The sequence below is a fragment of the Pan paniscus genome, chromosome 10 (assembly GCF_029289425.2).
Source record: "Pan paniscus chromosome 10, NHGRI_mPanPan1-v2.0_pri, whole genome shotgun sequence".
Taxonomy (NCBI): domain Eukaryota; kingdom Metazoa; phylum Chordata; class Mammalia; order Primates; family Hominidae; genus Pan; species Pan paniscus.
In genome coordinates this window covers 72,392,423-72,415,164 of record NC_073259.2, presented here as the reverse complement: position 1 = coordinate 72,415,164, position 22,742 = coordinate 72,392,423, and the positions used below count along the sequence as shown (strand labels likewise).

General features: G+C 38.5%; 1 protein-coding gene across 2 annotated transcripts in view; it reads right to left on the bottom strand.

Annotated features, from left to right (window-relative positions):
• Positions 1-22,742, bottom strand: part of SOX5 (SRY-box transcription factor 5) — a 1,030,759-nt gene that overhangs the window by 868,977 nt on the left and 139,040 nt on the right. Inside the window, exon 2 of one of the 2 annotated variants that reach the window (XM_055095845.1) lies at positions 6,992-7,073. The exons of the other annotated variant lie outside the window; for it this stretch is intronic. The gene's annotated coding sequence lies outside the window, so the exon portion shown is untranslated. The remainder of the gene's footprint in view (positions 1-6,991; positions 7,074-22,742) is intronic. 2 annotated transcript variants of the gene reach the window in all.

Below are 22,742 nucleotides of genomic sequence, written 5' to 3'. Positions count from 1 at the left end.
CAGAAAAAGAAATTAATAGCCAGTACCAAGTCACAGTTGACTCAAAGTCAGCAACAGGGAACATTCAAAATTATTCCAATGCATGCATTAACAGATGAAATTTAGACCTACTAAGTCTGGTTTCTTGTTTCTCTTCCCGAGTCTCCTTATCTAAATAGACAAAATGCTTCAGTGTAATAGTCCTGCTGCCTCAGGTAGACTCCCAAATTCCATTAGCAATGCAGAATAACCACCCCCTCCATGCTCCACACACACACTTTGCTGAGTTTGCAAACTGTAGATACCAAATAGGTTCAAATAAGGTATGTGACAGAACTGAAACACTATCAAACAAAATATGTTAACAAAGTCTAATAGGCAAATGACTTTATAAATGTCAGTGTCTAAAATAAGTGTTGGCACAGTATGGCCTGTGGTCCAAATCTGGCTCACTCCTGTGAAATAGAAATGGAGATTTTAACAGATGACCACTTACAATCAATTTGGTGACAAAGACATTAACTTTGAACTCCCAATTAAGAAAAATGTCCTCTCTCCAAAACCTGACTCATAGTGTAAAAAATGCACTTTGTTGGCCAGGCACGGCGGCTCATGCTTGTAATCCCAGCACTTTGGGAGGCTGAGGCGGGCAGATCATGAGGTCAGGAGTTCAAGACCAACCTGGCCAACAAGGTGAAACCCTATCTCTAATATAAATACAAAAATTACCCGGTCCTGGTGGCGTGTGCCTGTAGTCCCAGCTACTCAGGAGGCTGAGGCAGGAGAATTGCTTCAACCTGGGAGGCAGAGGTTGCAGTGAGCCAAGATCGTGCCACTGCACTCCAGCCTGGGTGACAGAGCAAGACTCCATCTCAGGAAAAAAAAAAAAGTTATTTTTTGTTATTACTATTATATTTTGAACTATGTCCATTAAAAATTTGTACTGGCCAGGTTTGGTGGCTCGCACCTGTAATCCCAGAGCTTTGGGAGGTCAAGGCAGGAGGATCACTCGAGGCCAGGAGTTTGAAATCAGCCTGGGCAACATAGCGAGACCTCGTCTCTACAAAACATTAAAAAATTAACCTTGCATGGTGGCATATGCCTGTAGTCCCTGCTACTGGGGAGACTGAGGCAAGAGGATGAATTCTGCCCAGGAGTTGGAAGATGCAGTGGCACAATTGAGCCACTTCGCTCCAGCCTGGATGACAGAGCCAGACCCTATCTTTAAAAAAAAAAAAAAAAAAAAAAGTGCAAAATATTTTTTTCACTTAAAGTACTTACATAATATCCTCAGTTTTGCCTCCTAGCCTACAAAGCCTAAAATATTTACTCTCTAGCCCTTTTCAAATAAAGTTTGCCAACAGCTGGTCTAAATCTGATCTGCAAAACTGTTTTAGCCTCACCTATTTCTAGCTTTTATGATCTATGCATGTATGTATGTATTTAGAATGTATAACATAACTACTCACATAAAGGATTTACACCTACCTCCTAATGCTCCCTAAATCACTACCAGGAAAAGACTACAATAACCACCCCCTGAAAATAGATGCCTGGAGAGAGTTCACAATAATGGATGGTATTTATCTCACTTCAGAGTAAAATGAGAAGGAGGTGCCATTTTTACCCAGTAATTTCGCTTGAAAAAATTAAAATTATAATGCCCAATGTTGGTGGGAGTATGGACAAGAAAATCCATTTCTACATTAACTGCAGCAGTGTTAAATAGCACAATTTACCTGGAAAGCAATTTGGTAATAGATAACAAAATCCATTAAAATATTTACACACTTTGACATAGTAAATCTACCTCTGTAAATCCAGAAATATGAAAACACACACATAAAGATGTTCCATAAAATGTTATTTACAATAGTGACCTGTCCCTACCACTTTTTTCCCCCATTAATGGTCTTAAGAGAAATATTGGTACAATCCTGTTCCTCACACCAACATAGCCATTAATTCCTCCGCCTGCATCTTTTGTATCTTTTTCTTCTTCATCTCTGCAGCTACTCTCCTGTTTTAAGAACCTGTCATGTCTCTTCTGGATACCACCTTGGGACTGGATCTGCATTTAGGAGGTTCTAAAGCTTATACAATTTGGGGGCCCTTTTAAAGAGAAAGAATGCAAAATTGTGAATGCAAAATGTATGTGGGCACTTTGATGTCACCTAACATTAATGGAAACATAACAGAGGGGTAGCAGTATAAAAAAAGAAAGCCTGAGTTTTTAACTGGTTGAACTTAGAAATTTGTACTTTTGCAACATTTATAAAAACATATGGCTGCAGAAACACAATTTAGGGTCCCTACTAAAATACTGCTAGGAACCCATGCAAGCTTCGTTTATTTAAGCTTTATTTCAGCTTCTTGGTTTATCTGGCTCCGTATCAATCTCTTAGTTCCTAAAGCTTGTAACTTCTAATCCGTCTATCCAATCATAATGCTGAAGGTTAATTTTTCTAAAATGATATTCTAAACATACTCTTCCCCTACATGAAAATCTTTCTTGCCAATAGGATAACAGGCACAAATCTTCCCATGATATCACTCCCACCTACTCCAATCCCATTCTCTGTTATTCAAGACATGCTACGTTATTTACAGTTCCTTGTAATATTATACCTGAGCATCTCATAACTGAGCAGATGTTCTTTCTTCCCTGGAACTGAAATTATTTCCTCCTCTTTTCTGGCTAAAGCATTTCTGAGCAACTTTCTATTTCAACTTACCTTGTGAAGCTTTCCCAGAGCTGACAATAAAGTTGATAGCAACCTCTTTGGCCACTCTCCCTAAGTATTGCACTTATTCCCTATTATAAAGACTCATTCACTGTGTGTTTCCCCTGATAAATCAAAAGCTCCTTAAGGACGGAAACCTTGTCTTAACTATCTTTATTCCCTAAGTGCTTGCACTGAGTAGGTGCTCAGTAATGCTCAGTTGAATGAATAAACAAAAAAGGAGGAGAAGCAAATATACCAAAAAGCTAGTTTTGTTGCTTTCAGTTCTTACACTGTGAGCATTTTTTTACTCTTATTTTAAAGTATTAGTGTGCAGCTGTATTTGTTTTACAATGCGAAATTCAATTTACAATAAAATATTTCTTTGAGCCTGACTCTAATTTTCATTAGCTCTCCTACCCAATTCTCTTAAAACCCTGCACACCTGTGCCAAGCTTATTTACATGGCCAACAGTCTACTTTACTTAAAATCACGGTTAGATCCCTGTACACAATTAGCTAAATAAATATCATTAGTGCAGCTTCATTAAAGTGTATTTTTCTTAAGCATTTCTCAATACGCATATTTCTCAGTAAGTAAGCACCTATTAGAATTTTGGCAAGAAAAATCTTATCATGGACTTGTTTCTGTAGATATATACTTCAGGTCTTAACTGAAAGGAATAATAAAAGAATTTTGCCATCTGGAATAAAATAGTGACAAATACTACAAGACCCAAATTATGTTCATATACATAAAGCCATGTTTCCAAATCACTATAATAATTCCTATCTCCCACGTAGGAGGCACTAAAGAATTGTTTTTAAGAGGAAAATATCAAAACAATCCGATAATTCTCCTAAATATAATCCCCATTGAAGTTGAACATATTTTATCCTTTTTTAGCTAAGCTATCATTATCATTATCCAGTAAATGCCTGCAGGAACTTTATAGCTAACAGTTTACCCTTTTCCTTTTGCATGATTTAAATATGTTGTTTTATTACACATTGTTTAAATATGCCCTACGTGAAGCCGACCACACACACACACAGCATATTTAGATAGGAATATAGGTCAAAAGCACCAAAAAAATGCAAACCACAAGTCATATGAATAACACCACCAAACTCAAGTTGACACTATTTTAGTAGCTTCAGAAACATTTGAACCCTGGCATAATTTATACCTTGAATTCAGGCAGAAATTCATTTTCTAGCCAATGGTATGATGGTGATAGATTGGACCTCTCTACAGACAGGTGCCATTTCCCCTTTGTGCAAGGCTTGCTGTTCTGAGTTCATGTGATGGCACCACCTGATGTCTAAGAGCTTTTTCCTAGATGGGTCCATACTTCTGCTAGCCTGGTTTGATTGTTTAAAAGAAAGCCAGCATTCTTCTTGTTGCATAATCCTGCGTGTAAGAGCTGAGATGAAGTGTAGGATAGCAGAAAGAATGCGAGCTACAGAGTCACATAGTCATGGAGAGGAATTGCATGGGAACTTCAAGGTCTGTGCGACTTTGAAGTAATTGAGCTCCTCTGAACCCTGGTGTTATGGGTTGCATTGCCCCTTCCCCCCAAATTCATATGTTGAAGCCCTAACCCCAGGATCTCAGAATGTGACCTTATTTGGAAATATGGTCTTTGTGGATGTAATTAGTTAAGATGAGGTCATTCTTGTGGGCCTTAATCCAGTATAACTGGTGTCCTTATAAAAAGGGGAAATTTGGACATAGAGACAAATGTGCATAGGGGAAAAATAATATAAAGAGCTACAGAAAGAAGACAGCCGTCTACGAGCCAAAAAAGAAGGGCTCAGAACAGATTCTTCGCCTGCAGCCGTCAGAAGGAACCTACCCTTCTGTCAGCCTTGATTTCTGACTTCTATCCTCTGGAACTGTGGGACGATCAATTTCTGTTGTTTGTCACCCTGTTTGTGGTACTTTACTATGGAAGCCCTAGCAAACTAACATATCTGTTTTCCTCAAATGTCAAATCCTTAATATAAATTATGGGGTGCCATTTTTAGGATTAAAAATCACATGGTAAGTTCCAGAAAGAAGGCAGGCAATATATTTTATCATGGGGGGGTATACTATTTGAAGTATTTTATCTCATTTCCTTGAATCTTGCTTCTTTCTCCAGTCAGCCAAGTAGCTATACTCTTCACTCATGGCGTTAGAAAACTGTTGGCAAGGAAGGGAAAACAGGGCACTGAGGGGGTGTCAGTTAATAAATTGTGAGGTTCGAAAGCCTAATGCCCCCTAGGAAACTGGAATGATTCCCGCCCATAGAAAACAGGATCAGAAGAGACCTTCCTACATATAAAATAAGCTAAGGGCAGATGTAAACCCCTTTGAGTGCAAAATAAGGTAGTTAAGGCATGTGTGTACATCAGCGGATCCAGGAGCAAGATGCAAGTGGCTAGTTTCATCCTATTCCCCTGCCGCCCTGATCCCAGGCCTCGCTGCCTCGACTCTCCCTAATGGGAGCAGAATGACAGATCGGGAGATTCAACTGAGGTACCTTCCTGAAACAAGTATGAAATTTCAATGTAAATGACCAGGTCAAAATCCAGATTTTAAAAGAAATTGAGAACTATGGATGGCTCTAAAACCTAACAGGAAGTTATAAAGGATCAACAGAAGGGAGAGGAGGGGAAGAGGCTTTAAGAGGCTATTGGATAGAGCTGCTGCTGATGCCAAGTCCCATCTTTCCCCGAGAGAGAGACAGAAAGGGCTACCTTTTCCATAGGTCTTTAGAGAGGCTTCAGAGGAAACCTTTAGTGGGCCTGTATGTATCCCCTGGAGTTTGAGAGACCCCATGGACTGCAGCCTGGCTCCCACCCTGAAAATCCAGAGGACAAGAGAGCTGGGCTAGGAGCAGCTCTGCAATCTGAGAAGAGACCGCAGCCTCTCCCGCCCATGAAGGTTCATAAGAGGCATGTTTTCCTAGAGCAGGTGTGGGCCAGGTGTGAGAGAGCCAGCCTGAAGCCCAAGAGGATCAACGGCGGTATTCACGAGACACCAAATCAGAGGCCAGAGGGAACAGACTATCTGAAACCAGGTGCTGAGTGGGGAGTAGGGCGCTGAAGGAGAAGCCCTGCCCAAGTCAGAAGAATTGAAGCTGCATGGGTCCATCGGAGGGGCCATGAAAGTCTCCCAAAAGTGATCAACTGAGAGTCAGTGTTAAGCAGCTTCCTGGCCCAGAAAACACAAAGCCAGCTTAATATAACATCCGTTCAAGTGAGAAAAATCCCTGAGCTACTTTTCCCCTCTTCTTTCCCATGCCCCAACCCCTGAGAGTTCAGCAACAGCAACTAGGAAGTGGGATAGGAGGTGACAGGTGAAGAGAGGAAAAAATGACAGACCTTTTCCCTCTGCAGTAGTCCAACTCAAAACTGGGCCCCAGATGGGGGAGGGTAGATCTTCTGATATTAAATTAACTTTGAAGCTATGATTACGATTTGATATTGGACATAAACATTTCTGAATGTAGATTATTTCTATAACTTAAAATGTCCAGAGGACTTTTTTTTAAAATCTAAGAGTGAACTTGTGAAGTATGGAGTCTGCCTGAGACCTAAATTTCACCCGAAGCAAGGGAATACCTGCCACCCTTCTCCAATGCATTTCAAAGAAACAGAAGGAGACGAAAAATAAATTGTGTTTTGATTGATTTCCTAAGTTGTGCTTGTTCAAAATACGATTAAAGAAAGAAACCCCAAATATGTTGGGGGGAGACAGGGGTGATGGGCAAAAGAGTTTCTTTCTTGGGTATAGTCTGAACTTCAGAAACAGCCTGGTGGTACATCCAGGACTTAAGCGGCCTTGCAAAGGATCTCGTGCCATAGCATAACACAGGAGCTGCTGAACAAGAGTGGCAATGCAAAAAAAAAAAAAGGGTGGGGGAGCTTTTTAATCCCAAGAGTTTCCTCTGGGCCTGCAGCAGTGATAGCATGCCCCTATGTGCCCAAGAAGTATCTAGAAGAAACTAAGAGAAGGAGAACAGAAGATCCTCGAAGATAGATCGAGGTGTGCCTCGGCAGCAGTCCACAAGTACTGACAAGAGATGGTAAGACAGACATGACTAATGGAGAGATGACAGCCAAAGAACTGGGATCCACCCCCTCGAGAACTTGGCATCTCATAGCCTTATCCAGAACTTCAGTGCAACCTCAGGCTGCTGATATGGTTAAGCAGAGGGTCCGAACAGCATTTAATTTCAGGTTAGCTATGGAAGAATAAAGAAAGTTACATTTCTTGCACCCACAGACAAGAGACCCACCTGCCACATTTGGGGAGGCTTGTCCAAAACTTCTGAGGATCCTCCTGAAGTATGGCTCTACACCTTGGACCGGTTAAAAAGCCTAGAAGAGAATTAGAGCCCAGTCATTTATAGGCAGATTCATAATGTACGGAGATGGGGTTGACTGTCTGAAGTCTCAGCTATTTTAAGAAATATCACTGGATTGCAATAAGCTGAGTGTGACAGAATACAGTATATATACTACTGTAGAAGCCTTAAAATCTTAAAATTCCAACCAGACAGATACAGAGTGATCAGCAGAAGGAATGGAAATAGAGTGAATTTGCCTGTTTCATTTACTTTTGAAATAAAATGCTCCAAATCCAAGAACAACGTATAGAAAAGAGGAAACGTAGTAGGGAATTTTGAGGTTTCTATCCAAGACTTGGAATTTTTTAAAGCATCCAATCTGTTTCTGATGAGAGAAGAAAAATAAACCCAGGTTAGGGAATCACTCATGACAGGAATGGTACTGTAGACAGACTGTTCAAAGAAAAACCTTTCTGATGAGGTGACATTTGAGCAGAGATCTCGATGAAGTGAATGAGCAGGCCAGAGAAAGGAATGTTCCAGACGAGGAAATGGCAAGTACAAAGGCCTTGTGGTGAGAGCTTGCTAAGCGTGTCCAGGAACAGCAAAAAAGGCTCTGCGACTGCCATATGATTAGCTGAGGGCAGAAAGAGGGGACATGAAGCTTTCCCATGGAAAGCGCCAAAAGACGCTTTCAGATTTTAATCTAGAACACTTTACAGAAAATGTTGTGCTTAATTAAACATTTTAGTTTAAAATAATTGTAGATCCACATGCAGTTACAAAAAAACACAGAGAGATCCTGGGTAGCCTTTACCCAGTTTCCCTCATTGGTAACAGCTTGCAGAACTATACTACATTGTCACAAGCACGATACTGACATCGACAGAGTCAAGATACAGAACATTTCCATCACCACAAAAATCCCTCAGGTTGCCTTTTTATAGCCACACTTGTTTCCGTTCCACCCCACCCTCCTTAACCCCTGGAAACCACTGATCTATTTTCAGTTTCTATAATTTCTTCACTTCAAAAGTATTATATAAATGAAATCATACACTCAACAGAACTTTCTAAAGATTCATCCAGGTTCACGTATGTATCAATAGTTTATTTTTGTTGCTGAATAGTGTTCTATGGTATGGATTGTTTAATCATTTATTGAAGGATGCTGAGTTGTTTCAAGTTTGAGATTAATTCACACCGATTAATAATTTGGAATGGCAATTATTAAAAAGTCAGGAAACAACAGATGCTGGTGAGGCTGTTGAGAAATAGGAACGCTTTTACACTGCTGGTGGGAATGTAAATTAATTCAACCGTTGTGGAAGACAGCATGGTGATTCCTCGAGAATCTAGAACCAGAAATATCATTTGACCCATTACTGGGTATATACCCCCAAAATATAAATCATTCTACTATAAAGACACATGCACACGAATGTTTGTTGCAGCACTATTTACAATAGCAAAGACAGGGAACCAACCCAAATGCCCATCAATGATAGACTGGATAAAGAAAATATGGTACATATACATCATGGAATACTATGTAGCCATAAAAAGAAATGAGATAATGTCCTTTGCAGGGGCATGGATGAAGCTGAAAGCCATCATCCTTAGCAAACTAACACAGGAACAGAAAACCATACACCACACACCACGTGTTCTCACTCATAAGTGGGAGTTGAACATTGAGAACACATGGACACAGAGAGGGGAACGACATACACCACCAGAGCCTGCTGTGGGGTGGGGAGTGAGGGGAGGGAACTTAGAGGACAGGTCAATAGGTGCAGCAAACCACCACGGCACACGTATACCTATGTAACAAACCTGCACGTTCTGCACATGTATCCCTTTTTTTTTTAGCAAAAATAATTTTTTTAAAGTTTGAGATTATTATGAATAAAGTCATAAACATTTATATACAGGTTTTTGTGTGAAAATGTTTTCTTTTCTCTGAGATAAATGTGCAGGAGTGCATTGCTAGGTTATATACGGCAGATGAATGTTGTTTTTTCCTCCTCCAAATCTACCTGTTTTGCAGAATTTTACATCCCCACCAACAATGTCTGAATGAGCTAGTTTCTGTACATCCTTGTCAGCATTTGATATTGTCACTATGTTGTTTTTTTCTCCCCAAAATCTATCAAAATGTTTTGCAGAATTTTACATCCCCACCAAAAATGTCAGAATGAGCCAGTTTCTGTACATCCTTGTCAGTATTTGATACTGTCACTATCTTTTATTTTAGCATTTCTGCACTTGTCATTGATTAATGATGTTGAACGTCTTTTCATGTGCTTAGCTGCTATCTGTATATCTTCTCCCAAGAAATGTTTCTTCAGGTATTTTGCCCATTTTCTAATTGGATTTCTCTTTTTTACTATAGAGTTTTGAGAGTTTATATTCTTGACACTAGTACTTTGTCAGATATATGGTTTGCAAACACTTTTATTCCGATCTGTAGCTTGGTTTTTCGTCTGTAGCTTGGCTTTTTGTCCTTTCAATAGGATCTTTCACATAGCAACTTTTTTTTTTTAAAACAGGGTCTCATTCTGTTGCCCAGGTTGGAGTGCAGTGGTGCAATCAAGGCTCACTGCAGCCTCGACCTCCTAGACTCAGGTGATCCTCCCACCTCAGCCTCCCACATAGCTGGGACTACAGGCACATGCCACCATGTCTGGCTAATTTTTGTATTTTTTGTAGAGGAGGAGTTTTGCCATGTTGACCAGGCTGGTCTCCAACTCCTGAGTTCAATTGATCCGCCTGCCTCGGCCTCCCAAAGTTCTGGGATTGCCGGAGTGTGCCACAGTACCTGGCCTCAAATAGCAAAATTGTTCATTTTAATGAAGTTCAGTTTATCAACTTTTCCTCCAGCTTTTGGTATAAAATCTAAAAATGCTTTGTCCAGACCTAGTCCCTGAAGATTCTTTTTACCCCTAGAAGTAGTATAGTTTTGAGTTTTACATTTAAGTCTGTGGTCTATTTTGAGTTACTTTTTCCATAAGTTATAAGACGTAGGTCAAGGGTTTTTTTGTTTGTTTTCCCTATGAATGTCCAAATCGCTCCAAGAATGAACTGTTGAAAAGGCTGTTTTTTTTCTGTTGAATTGCTTTTGCACTTTTGTCAAAAATTGGTCTGATATGTTGTGAGTCAATTTCTGGCTTCTCTGTTTTTTTCCTCCATTGATATAAGTGTCTATCCCTCTGCAAATATCACAGAGTGTTGATCACTACAGTTACATAATAAATTCTGGAACTGGGTAGATTATTCCCACTTTATTCTTCTATTTCAAAGTTCTTTTAGCTATTCTAATTCCTTTGCTTTTCAGCTGAAATTTCAATATAAATTTTTCTTCTCTGTATCTACAAAAAAGCCTTGTTGAGATTTTGATAGTAATTGTGTTAAGCCTGTATGTCAGTTTGAGGAGAACTGCCATCTTTGCCATGCTGAGTGTTCCGGTCCATGAACATGATAGAGCTATTTATTTAGATCTTCATTCAGCATTGTGTGGCTTGCAGCATACACATCCTTTAATGTGTTTTGTTAGATTTATACCTAGGTATTTCATTTTCTGAGTGACTGTCAATAGTATTGCATTTTAAATTTTGATGTTCAGCCATTCATTGCTAGTATTAATATATACAAATATAACTGACTTTCATATGTTTATATCTTGCTACCTTGCTAAACTCAAATTAGTTTTGGGAGTTAGTTTTTCTTTTCTTCTTTTTTTTAATGTTCCACGAGATTTTCCACATAAACAATGATATCAAATGAAAAATAGGGACAGTTTTATTTTTGTCCTTTATAATCCATATGCTTTTAATTACAATTTTTTGCCTTTTTGCACTGGCCAGAAATTCTAGCACTATGTTGAAGAAGGGTCATGAGAAGACATCCCTTGACCTTGTTCCTGATCTAAGAGGAAACACTCATGTCCTTCATCATTAAGTATAATGTTAGCTGTAGATGTTTTATAGATGCTCCATGTAAAGTTGAGAAAGTTTTCTATCTCAATTTTTCTGAGAGTTTTTCTCATGTCTGTGGAATTTTGTCAGGGCACTTTTTGCATGAATTGATAGCACTGTGTGATGTTTCTTCTTTAGGTTGTTAGCATACTGAATTACACTGATGGTTTTTCATATACTGAGCCAGCCTTGAATCCCTTGAAATAAACTAGCCTTTGGTCATGATGTATAATATGGTTCTTTTTACATATTGTTGAATTCTATTTCCTAATATTTTGTTAATATTTTTTGTACCTGTATTTATGGGGGATATTGGTCTCATTTCTTTTTTTGTACTTTGTTTTAGTATCTGGGTAATACTACTTTCATAAAATGAATGGCTTTCTGGGGGAGATTGTTTAGGGCTGGTTTCAATCCCTCTTTAAATGTTTGGTAGAATTATCTAGTAAAACCATCTGAAGATTACTTTTTTTGAAAGTTTGTTAAGTTAGGGATTAAATTCCTTTAACTGTTGTAAGGCTATTAAAATTATCTATTTAATTATGGGTGAGTTGCAGCAGTTCATGTTTTTTGAGGATTGGATCCATCTAAGTTGTGAATTTATGTGTGTAGAGTTGTTTGTAATAGTCCCATATTATCCTTTTGGTGTCTGCAGAGTGTGCAGTGATACATCCGTATCGTATCGATACGATCGATAAATCGTATCGATTACTGATATCGATAACTTGTGTTTTTTCTGTTTTTATTCTGTTAGTCTTACTAGAAATTTGTCAATTTTACTGATCTTTTAAAGTAACCTGAATTTTTTCATGGATTATTTTTCTGTTTTCAATTTTATTGACTTTTGTTCTTAATATTATTTCCTTCCTTCTGCTTGCTTTGGATACTTACAGCTCTTCTTTAGGTTCTTGAACTATGAACTTAGATTACTGATTTGAGACTTTTCCTCTTTTCTAATGTACGTGTGTGGTGTGCCATAAACTTCCCTCTCAAAATTGCTTTAGCTGTGATCCACAAAGTTTTACGTGTTCTATTTTTATTGTCATTCAGTTCAATATATTTATGTCCCAACATGGATTATTTACAATGTATATTTCTCAGTTTCCAAGGGTTCAGAAATTTTCCTGTTCTCTTTCTGTTATTGATTTCTAATTTGATTCCATGGTGGTCAAAAAATATATCCCATATGATTTGTTCTTTTAAATTTATTGAGATTTGTTTCCTGGCCCAGGATATGATCTCTCTTGGAATATGTTCCACGGACACATGAAAAGAATGTGTGTGCTGCTGCTGCTGGGTTTCCATTAGATTTTCTTTTTCTTTTTTTTTTGAGAGGGAGTGCAGTGGCGCGATCTCGGCTCACTGCGAGCTCCGCCTCCTGGGTTCACACCATTCTCCTGCCTCAGCATCCCGAGTAGCTGGGACTACAGGTGCCCACCACCACGCCCGGCTAATTTTTTGTATTTTTAGTAGAGACAGGGTTTCACCGTGTTAGCCAGGATGGTCTCGATCTCCTGACCTCGTGATCCACCCACCTCGGCCTCCCAAAGTGCTGGGATTACAGGCTTGAGCCATCGCGCCCGGCCTCAGTTAGATTTTCTTGGTTACCAATGTTGAGGTTCCTCTATATCTTTGCTGATTATCTGTCTAGTTTTTTTTTACAAAGTGATTAAACTTGGGTGTTCAAATCTTCGAATAACATTGCGAGTTTGTCTATTTCTCTTTTCAATTTAATCAGTTTTGCTTCATGTATTTTGCAGCTCAGTTATTTAGTACATACACATTTAGAATTGTCATGTCTTTTTGGTGGAGCAATGTCTTCATAATTATATAATATCCCTCTCTGTCACTAGTAACTTTCCTTGCTCAAAAGAATATTATATCTGATATTAACATAGCAACTCCCACTTTCTTTGTATTAATGTCTGCATGATACATATTTTTCCATTGTTTTCTTTCAATCTGCCCACATTGTTACACAAGGCCACAGGTGAATCAGTGACGGGGCTGGGTTAGCAACAACTTCTGATGACAATGAACTACATAATGAGAAATAAAAATATTAACTTTTTATCTAAAGTGTGTCAACAGTCTGCTTTGAAATGCAGTTATGCCTCATTTCCTTAAGGAAGGCAAAATAAGAACATGGCAGATGGAATATTATCACTCATCTACATTGGAATTTAACCAGGACACTAGGGTTTAAACTTACCCATTTGCCAAAAGTAGCAATAGATAACAAATAAATGGCCCAGTCATCGATATTATTGCAGACACTAGCCCACAAGAGGTTCCAAGCATGAAATTCTAAGAGTGACCATGTTTTTTTTCATTGTGCGTCAGTGATTTCTTTTCCCATCTATCCAGGCTACCAGAGTGGCAAATTTGAAGGACACAGGCATATATTCCACATTATGCAGTTTTGCTCACTTTAAATGTAAAAACACTTGAGTGTGTGCAAAAGAGACTGTCCTCAATTCCCAAAATATTTTCTATATTCCCTGATTCATTTTATGAAGGATCAAACCTCTAGCTTGTAGCTCTGAGTGATAGACTTCCCCTTTTAGTCATGAAGTCTTCTATGATCCAAACTGAAGGAAAAAATTCTTGTTCATCTCCCATTTATATTCACAGTCAGATACTATAATTAAATAATAGAGTTTCATTTACTTGGGCTCAAATCCATTAATTTTTTTTCTTATTTTTACTCATCTCTTTTCTCTGAAATGTATCCCAGTATTATTATTATCCTTGAGCACACAAATACACAGATCTGTGAATGTATAATGAGATCTTCCTATTTTTTTAGACTAAATTTTGCTTTGGTTAAATGTCTAAATTGCCTCTACTTAGATGCTGCCTAAATATGAACAAATAGTGGATCCCATTGGGGGAAAAAAATCAGCTTTGAAGAGCTGACCTCCTAGTCAAGTTCATGTATTGTTTATACGCCAGGGAAAAAGTTGGTTCACAGGCTAACTTGGGGTCCTTGGTCTGCTGCCAGCAGAGGGTGAATGTGCTAATACTCTGCATCAAAGTGCAAGTTCAAATGCCCTTCCATTCCAGCCCCGTGTACTGGTCAAAGGATAAAGCATCGTTAAGCATCATGTCCAGAGACAGCCATCTGCATGCCTCTCACCCAGAGGTGCCACATGTGATGACGGACAGGAAAAGAGAAAGGAAGTGAAGGTGCAAAACACTCCAATAGGGAAGTATCTGAATTAGAAAGAAAAACTAAGCTCGACAGCTGCCACTGAGTCCAACTCTTTAACCAGACAGAACTACTGCACTCTTAGACTGCTGTTTTTAGGAAAAGAGAGGAAGCTTGCAGAATTTGTATTGCTATGTCCAATGCTGTGCTCTCCCCACATGCCTATGAAACTCCCATGTCAACAGAGCTTTTACCCTTGTCTTTTTCTCCTTTTCAGAATTTCTACTCCAAATCCCCAGCACACTTAGAGCAGTGATCTCGGAGGCATTTCTATAGCCAATGCAAATTATATTTCTTTGTTTGCCTCCTAGAGATGAGATGGGAAAGGGAAAGACATGTAAAAGCCCCAAAATGGCAACTCAAACCAAAACAGAGGATGAAAGCTCATAACATTTTTCACTAGTTTGCTGTGTAAATCCCCCCTGCTAATTTAGAAAAGCCTTTGTGGTTTTTAATATTAAAAAGTAAAATAGATATATCCCTCTGCTGATGTTCATGAACTAAAGGTAGTTATACTTACTTTGCCCGTTAAAAAACATAGGTGAACACAACAAATCCCTTCAGGATAGACCATAAACTGTAAATAGGAAGAAAGTATATTAATCCATTTTTTGTTGTTAATAGGCCACATTTTTATATAAGAAGACTTGTTCCTCTTTCCAGCCATGTACCACTGTGGAGTGAATGTAAACTCTGAGATAATTGACATCTAGTTTGAATAAAAGCACATAATATTTTAATATTTTTTTATATACATAAAGCCATTATTCCTGATTAGAAGCAAAAACCCTGAAAATACATCAAATTCTATATTCCCCTAAATCCCAAATTAGTCCCCTCAGCTGATAAAGAATGAATGGATAAGGATAGAAAGATCAACATACCAATTTGTGAGTTAGGCTGGTAAACTTTGCTTCATCCTAAAGCTCTTAGCCCAAACTGGAAGTACACAGTAACAGCCAACATTCAAGCCCCCTCTATAAATAAGATGAAATTTCAGGTCCTAATATTACTGTCATAGACAGTCTCAATCCATCTCTGAGTATGAAGTCAAATAAAATACACACGTAGTATTGTTGAGCAATATCCGTAACGTACTTTGTTAGATGAGGTGGAGAAAACAAAGTCATTAAAACTTGCTAATAAAGAAGCTGTGATCTAACTACATCAAAGTTGGAAAAGTCATTAGCAGAGAAAGAAGTAAAATGAGGATGCATTCCAGAATGACGGGAAAGGGGCTTAACAACAAAACACAGGTTGTGCGTCAACACATGAAAAATTACATCGCGTCAAAAATTCAGTAACATCAAGACTTACAGAAAACTTATCCTGGACATTGAAATTCTTGGATCAGAAGGAGAGAAACGGGAAGACTTGGAGCTGCAGTGAGACAGTGGGTGGTCTCTCCTGGGTACTGAAAGGGCAAGAAGAACCTGAAGAACAGGCCCTGCTGGCAGGCCCAAGCAAGAGCAGGGCAGGCCAGGGATTTTTGAAAGAAGCCAGATAACAGGACTTACACATTTTCATCTCAGGAGCTCTAAGAAGCAGGTCTTCAGCATCCACAGCTCGGTCAGTCCTGGTTTATTCTCCCCAGGGTGACCAAATGTCTCTCTACTGAGAGATCTTGGACTAGCCCATGTAACATACCCATGAATCTCCAACTTGTTATATCCAGCCACTTCCTCAGGCAATGGAGGGAGATTTTACTGACTGACCAACCCAGTTTTCCTCTACCAGTATCTCAGCATCAGCAAACTAACATCTGAAATGTCATTGTTGAAGCCACAGGAGCTATGAATGTATTCAAAAGCAAAGACCTGGGTAAGGAAACGTGGTGACTGAAATACAGCCTTAGGAAAGCAAATCCAGTCACTCAACTAATGTAAAAATATGAGCTAATGTTTCAATTCCTGATTTGGTAGAAAAGATGAGATTATATGAGGAACTAGAGGCACCGAGTATTCTCAAGAGGGCTGCTACTGAAAATACACACAATGAGGTCCACACAGTTGAAGTTATTTGTACTTTGAGCGATGATACTCAAACACAGTTTGAATAAAAATATTACAATGTAGCAAAGTTGTTACTAGCAAAACTCTGAAATTAGGCTGAGTAAAATCTCCCTATCTGAGTGATCTTGGGCATGTTCCTTAGTCTCTAAATCCAGGTCTGATCTGTCAATTTGAATTAATGCTAACCAGAATAATTGTCTACTCAGCATCTCATTGAGAAACCATGCTGCTTGACTTTCAGACTTCATGGTTCAGGTGGAGTTGGCCTGTGTTTCCTCCCGCTGCACCGTAGGGGTGACTGCTCAGACCTTGGCTATCAGTGACATGCTCTGGCAAGCCATGTGAGGCTCCCCATCACCCCAAACATTGTTGCAACTTTCTCTTTCTCTGCTTCTCATTGGGGTTATTGAGGACCATTCCAATCTGGAACTGCCCATTTGTGTAGAGATTCTTCCTGCTGATCAAGCCAGGTAAGAACGCAAAGCTACGAGACTGGACAGAGTGAGAGACTGATGCCTAGAGACATCCTGTGAGCTTAAAAGACTGTTATCCAGTGTTACCACGAGAGTCCATTTCTTGGTTCTCCTATTTTGAGGCAGGTTTTTGTCTAACCTAGCACATGGAGTTTTTGTATGTGTATGTGAGGAAGAAATGAGATAATGCTTATAACGTTATTTGTTACTGCACTGGGCATATAGCAAGTGCTTAATAAATGTGAGCTATTTTTATGTCCAGAAGGAAAGGCTCTTTATACTTCCCTTTCCAAGATGATACCATGAAAGATGGATAATTTTCATGAGACTCAAGGGTCTCTACCTTAAAAAAGATCATAATCTACAACAGACAATGTTAAGAACAGCTCAAAGACATAAAGTAGAATTCCCAAAAGGTGACAGATGACTTAACTGACAAATGAACTGAACAGAATGTAATATTTAAATGTCACTAGAAGAAAGACCTTCAGGCAGAGCAGGTCATTGAAGGGCTTCATAGAAGTAATCGTTGAGCTGGGTTTTTAGGAGCAGGAATAATCTGGAAGCCTGGAGAAAAGGATAGACAATACTTTAGCCATGGGTCAAGAAAAACATGGTGGTGGTGCTAGAGCCAGGACACTCTCTGACCTGGAACACAGGGTATATGAGAAGAAGCCAGGGAAGAACAGCTGGAAAAAGTGTTCAATGCAAATGACATGTTTTAAGGGCAAGTGTAATCATATTTCACAGAAGCTGGTTTTCACTGAGCTCACTTAGAGGTATAAAGGGTTGACACTAGGTACTCATGTAATTCATACTCAGTGAAATTCTAAAAATAATAAAAAATCAGAGGAATTATTTCAAAGATTTTTACAACCAAATCAGACATCTTTGGATGCTTTATATCATATTGGCGGGTTTTTTTCTTTCCTTTTTCTTACTCCAACTGTCATGGTTCATTATTTACTCACATGCTACAGCCAAACAAATAAAAATACATTCACAAATGAGCCCTAAGACATAGTGTAATAGATAATATTGTGGTTTTCTCCTCAATATCCCTTTCATTCCTTCCTCAGTATGTAAGAGCTATGCAGTTTGAGGGACTCACTCCAAACCCTGAAGTAGATTCTGCGAAGTTTAAGGCAACCATGGTAATCCCATCCTCCTTGCCAGTGATTGGTTGTAAATCCAGGCCTAAGCCACTCTATAAATAGCATTCACTTGGAAATGAGGTTTGGATCCAGGAATGGGCATACGACACTATGTGGGCCAAGGAAACATGAATGAGATTTGCTTCTGGAAAACATTCCCTTACTGTTAAAGAGAGCCACTGGAAGAGATGGTCTCTTTCCCAAACTCTGTGGTCATCAGACCTGGAACTGCAGATACTATCTGCATCCAATTCAAGAATATTGCTGATATACAGAGGAGAACAGAAATTAGGAATTGCAGAGATAAGGAGCTGAAAGCACTGGAAAAGGCCAGCCCAATAATCTGCCCCATCTTTAATGTCTGGCTATGTGAAATATTACCTTTATTATTAAACTGGTTTGACTCTTTTTCAAAAAATACCCCAATTTCTTCTAAAAATACCCTGATGACTCAGTACATTTATGATCTAATAATATATCGAATTTTTCTGCTCTCCGATTTGTCTTAGAGCTCCCAGAAGAAGACTACAAAAAGTGGGAATCAGGGCAGGTGAACAGGTATATATCTGAAAGCACCAGTCCAGGTTGATCCATTTCAGATCAGTAGAACATCATTCTCTGAAAAAATGGAGTAGTTGTCAGAGTTACCTAGATTGGCCCAGAAATTTCTGTCAAAAGAGGACCCTCCAAAATTAGAGCACAACAAATGTTGTGTGTTTTTTTCTTTCATGAACACAAAACACTGGATCCCACACCTCCACTAGAGTCCTCATTCCTCCTACATAGCACCTAAGAGAAGCAGCATTTTTTTTTTTGAAGACAAAGTCTTGCTCTGTCACCAAGGCAGTACAGTGAAGTACAGTGGCACCATCTCAGCTCACTGCAACCTCCACCTCCTCGGTTAAGCAACTCTCCTCCCTCAGTTAAGCAACTCCTCCCAAGTAGCTGAGATTACAGGTGCACACCACCATGCCCGGCTAATTTTTTTGTATTTTAGTAGAGACAAGGCTTCACCATGTTTTGCCAGGCTGGTCTCAAACTCCTTACCTCAAGTGATCTGCCTGCCTTGGCCTCCCAATGTGCTGTGATTACAGGTGTGAGCCGCCATGCACAGCCGAGTAGGGGCATTTTATTCCCTAGTCATATTAGTGAAAAGAGTTCCTGAGAGATGAAGTCTAGACTCAAAAGAATTTTCTGAACAGCAAATGTTACAGACTCTAAAACTTTCTGTGTTTCATCACCAGTCATCATTTTGGGGTGCACTCTCTAAGAGTACAATTAACCATTTTAGTCAATTCTGCTATAGATTATATTAGCTCAAAAAAATGATGCTAGCTATGCTGTGCTAGTGCTTACTCCCTTATTTCTAAAAAATAATTTTAAATGTTTAACCACAGAATGTATACATTTACATAAAGGTAATATCTAGAATGTATATGACAACTTCTAAGGGAGTTACTGTAGAAGATAAACATTGGCAAATGGTGATCAAAATAAAACAATGCATATCAAACTGAAATACCATGCTAAAAAAAAGTGAAACTCTATAGATGAGAGGCTGTAGAGACAGTAACTTGCAGCAAATTTGATCAGCACTCACCAAAAGGGAGCCAAAGATAAACTGTGAAAGAAGACTCTGCTATGGTATTAAGCCAAAGAAATGCTAAGATCAGAAACTGTATAAATGTATACATTATGGTTGATAGCTAAGAGATGATACTTTTCCATGCTTGAGGTGTGGTTCTCTAAAAAATCAGTAAAACTTCTAACAGGCCTCACATGTACTAACATGATTTTAAATACCTTTATTTTGACAGGAAATTTGATAGTCCAAAATTAATACGTATTAGAGCTGAAAACTTTAAGCACATACAATAGCTCTGTCTATTTAGGCCTATAAATAAAGACAAAACCATTGACAATGAACATACCTAGTATCCAGAAAACAGGGCTTCTTGGAGAAATAGATGGAACAGGCTATGTACAGATGAGCTTAGAACATCTTAACATACCCAGTACACGCGAAGCTATCAAAGATAACTACAGCCATGTCAAAATACTCAAAAGCCAACTTGAAAGGGTTCCCATTGTCCAAAGATGAGACCATTTGAGCCTCAAAGGATAAGGATTACAATAGACCTAAGCTATTGGATAATGCTTAAATTCGTGAATTCACAATGATATTTAAAAGGAATTACTCGGTTACTTTCTGAGGATGACAGGAAGCTAATTCATTATTTTGAGAACTGGAAAAATAAAAAGATATAATCAATTATTTATCCTGCCTTTCCTGTATGAACTGTACAAGTTGGTAACCAAATAGTAGACTGAGAAGTAACTGTCTATTTATAAAATTATCACAGTTAGTAAATGAAAACAAGATGATATAATTAGGTTATTTCTACTTTGCAACCCCTAATAAATTAATGAATCTAAATAGTGAGTATTGATAACTAATATTAAAAAAAGAGTGATAAATGCATCACTTCTTATAGTCTTACAAAGGGATCAAACTTATCTGAGCAAGTCTCTGGAGCCAGCTGCCAGTCTTTCAGAAAATATGAAGGACAGAGGAACATGCTAAACCACACCATGAGTATGCAATCAACAAAATCCATACTGTGGGAAATTCTTTAGGTCAAACAACTTGGATTATTTAGCAGATAAGTTGTAAGGAAAAGAAAGAAATGCAAGGGGCCCTATAGACTATAAAAGACTTCAAGGACATATCAAGAATTTTTAATGGACAAAATTCACTATATGCATAATTGGATTATAAAACATAATGAAATGCAAGAATTGATTATGGTGAAAGTTCAGATATTATTTCTAGAGAAAGAGGTGAGTCTGTGATTAGCATGGTATACATGGAGAGGCTTCTGGGATTGTTCACGCCTTCTACTTCTTGACCTGGGTGGTGGTTACAAGACTGTTTATCTTATAATGAATCACCACAGCATATATTTGTTTTGTGTGGTCTTTGATATGTTCATTATAATATGCAATATAAAGAAAAAATGACAAGAAAAAAAGTAGGATGGTATGTTACACGCATGTATGTCACTAATTCATTTGTTACTAGCAGTTAAAATAGTTTCATGATGTCAATTATAATAGACACTAAACAAGTAATATCCTTAACCAATATGCTTCCATACTTATAAGAATAATGTTCTTACACTGTTTAATTAAAATATTAGGGACATCCTTTCTTTACCTGATCAGTATTCTCTTTGGTGGTTTTTACTATTAATATCTCTCTTGGGGATCCAGTTATGATGCTCTTTTACCTAGTGGTAAAAGATTCCTCTGCTCTCAGTTCGAACACATTCCTGTTTTCTTCTTGTTTGCTACCCAATAAAAGTCAAATATGATACAAACTTTTGTAATTGTTGCTAAATGTCTATTAGCTCCAAATATTTTGCTTTGTTTACAAAGATAATGGCACACTTATTGTATTAAAAGTGTGCTCATTTTCCTTTATATATCCTATCGGAATGAGTTGAAGAACAGACTGATTCTAATGTTTCCTTCTTTTGCAAATCAAATAACCCTCTTTCCAACCCAGGAAACTATTAGCAGTATTTAATATCACCAGCCTTCATCAAACCTGGACAAAGGGCATTCTTTCAGCAATGTTTGTCATTATTGCAGGTTGGCCACAGCTGCAGTTTAAAAGCTGACTATAATCCCATCTGTAAAGGTTGACTGCACAATGACCTTGGTCAAGGTAAAACCTGTTCCATAAAACCCAAGAATAGCAAGGTGCGTGGAAGTCTAGACGAATGGGGGCATCGATGACTAGGAGGAAAATGCTTATTGTTCTTAATGAAAGCCATTCATTACACTCATTGCTGTAGTTTCACCCACATATCATGAGTAGTGTCTCATATTTCAAAGGCATTTTCAGTAAGTAGAATAAATCAATACTGGATATGATCAACATTACTAATATTGATCAATATCTGCTTCTCTTCTACATTTCCCATCCCAAGGAAATTAGGAGGGACCATATGAGTAATTCTATCAAAAAAATATGAGAAGTGATGTTTGTCACTTCTGGAATAAAGCATTTAATTCCCAGTGCTCAACTCTGCAGCCGTCTCTTCCCCAGCCTGGGAGATCATGGAAGCAGGTATCGAAAAAGTCTAGAAAGCTGAGCCATCATATGTAGGATAACTGATCTGCAGAGTCACCTGAACCCACAACAAACCTTGTAGATGAAATTTTAGGGTTGTCTGCACAGTTTCATAACTTATTCTAACCCAAATGATGGGTGGGAATTCTGCATGTTTCCAAAAATCCTTTCCACAGAGATCTAATGAAAGTTACCTACATATATGGATTGCTTGAGGCCAACCAAATTAGTTGGATTATAAAAAAGGTAACAATTTAGAATATTTTCAACCAGGCACAGTGGCTCACACCTGTAATCTTAGTACTTTGGGAGGCCAAAGAGGGAAGATTGCTTGAGCTCAGGAGTTTGAGACCAGCCTAGGCAACACAGTGAGATCCCATTCCTACAAAAAAATTAAAAATTAGCCAAGTGTGATGGCACATGCCTGTAGTTCCAGCTACTCAGGAGGCTGAGGTAGAAGAATCGCCTAAGTCTGGAAGATCCAGGCTGTAGTGAGCTATGATGGCACCACTGCACTCCAGCCTGGGTGACAGAGTGAGACTGTCTCAAAACAATAACAACCAAACAAAAAAGAATATTTTCAGGATTGTGAATTGTTTGAAAATGTTATCTATATTTGGTAAATTATGGCTAATATCAGAAGAAATCTGTACTCCTAAAAATAGAAATATATTCTAAGACTTCCCTACAAAACAGAGAAAGGCATAAATGTACTGTGCGATCACCTCACTGAAC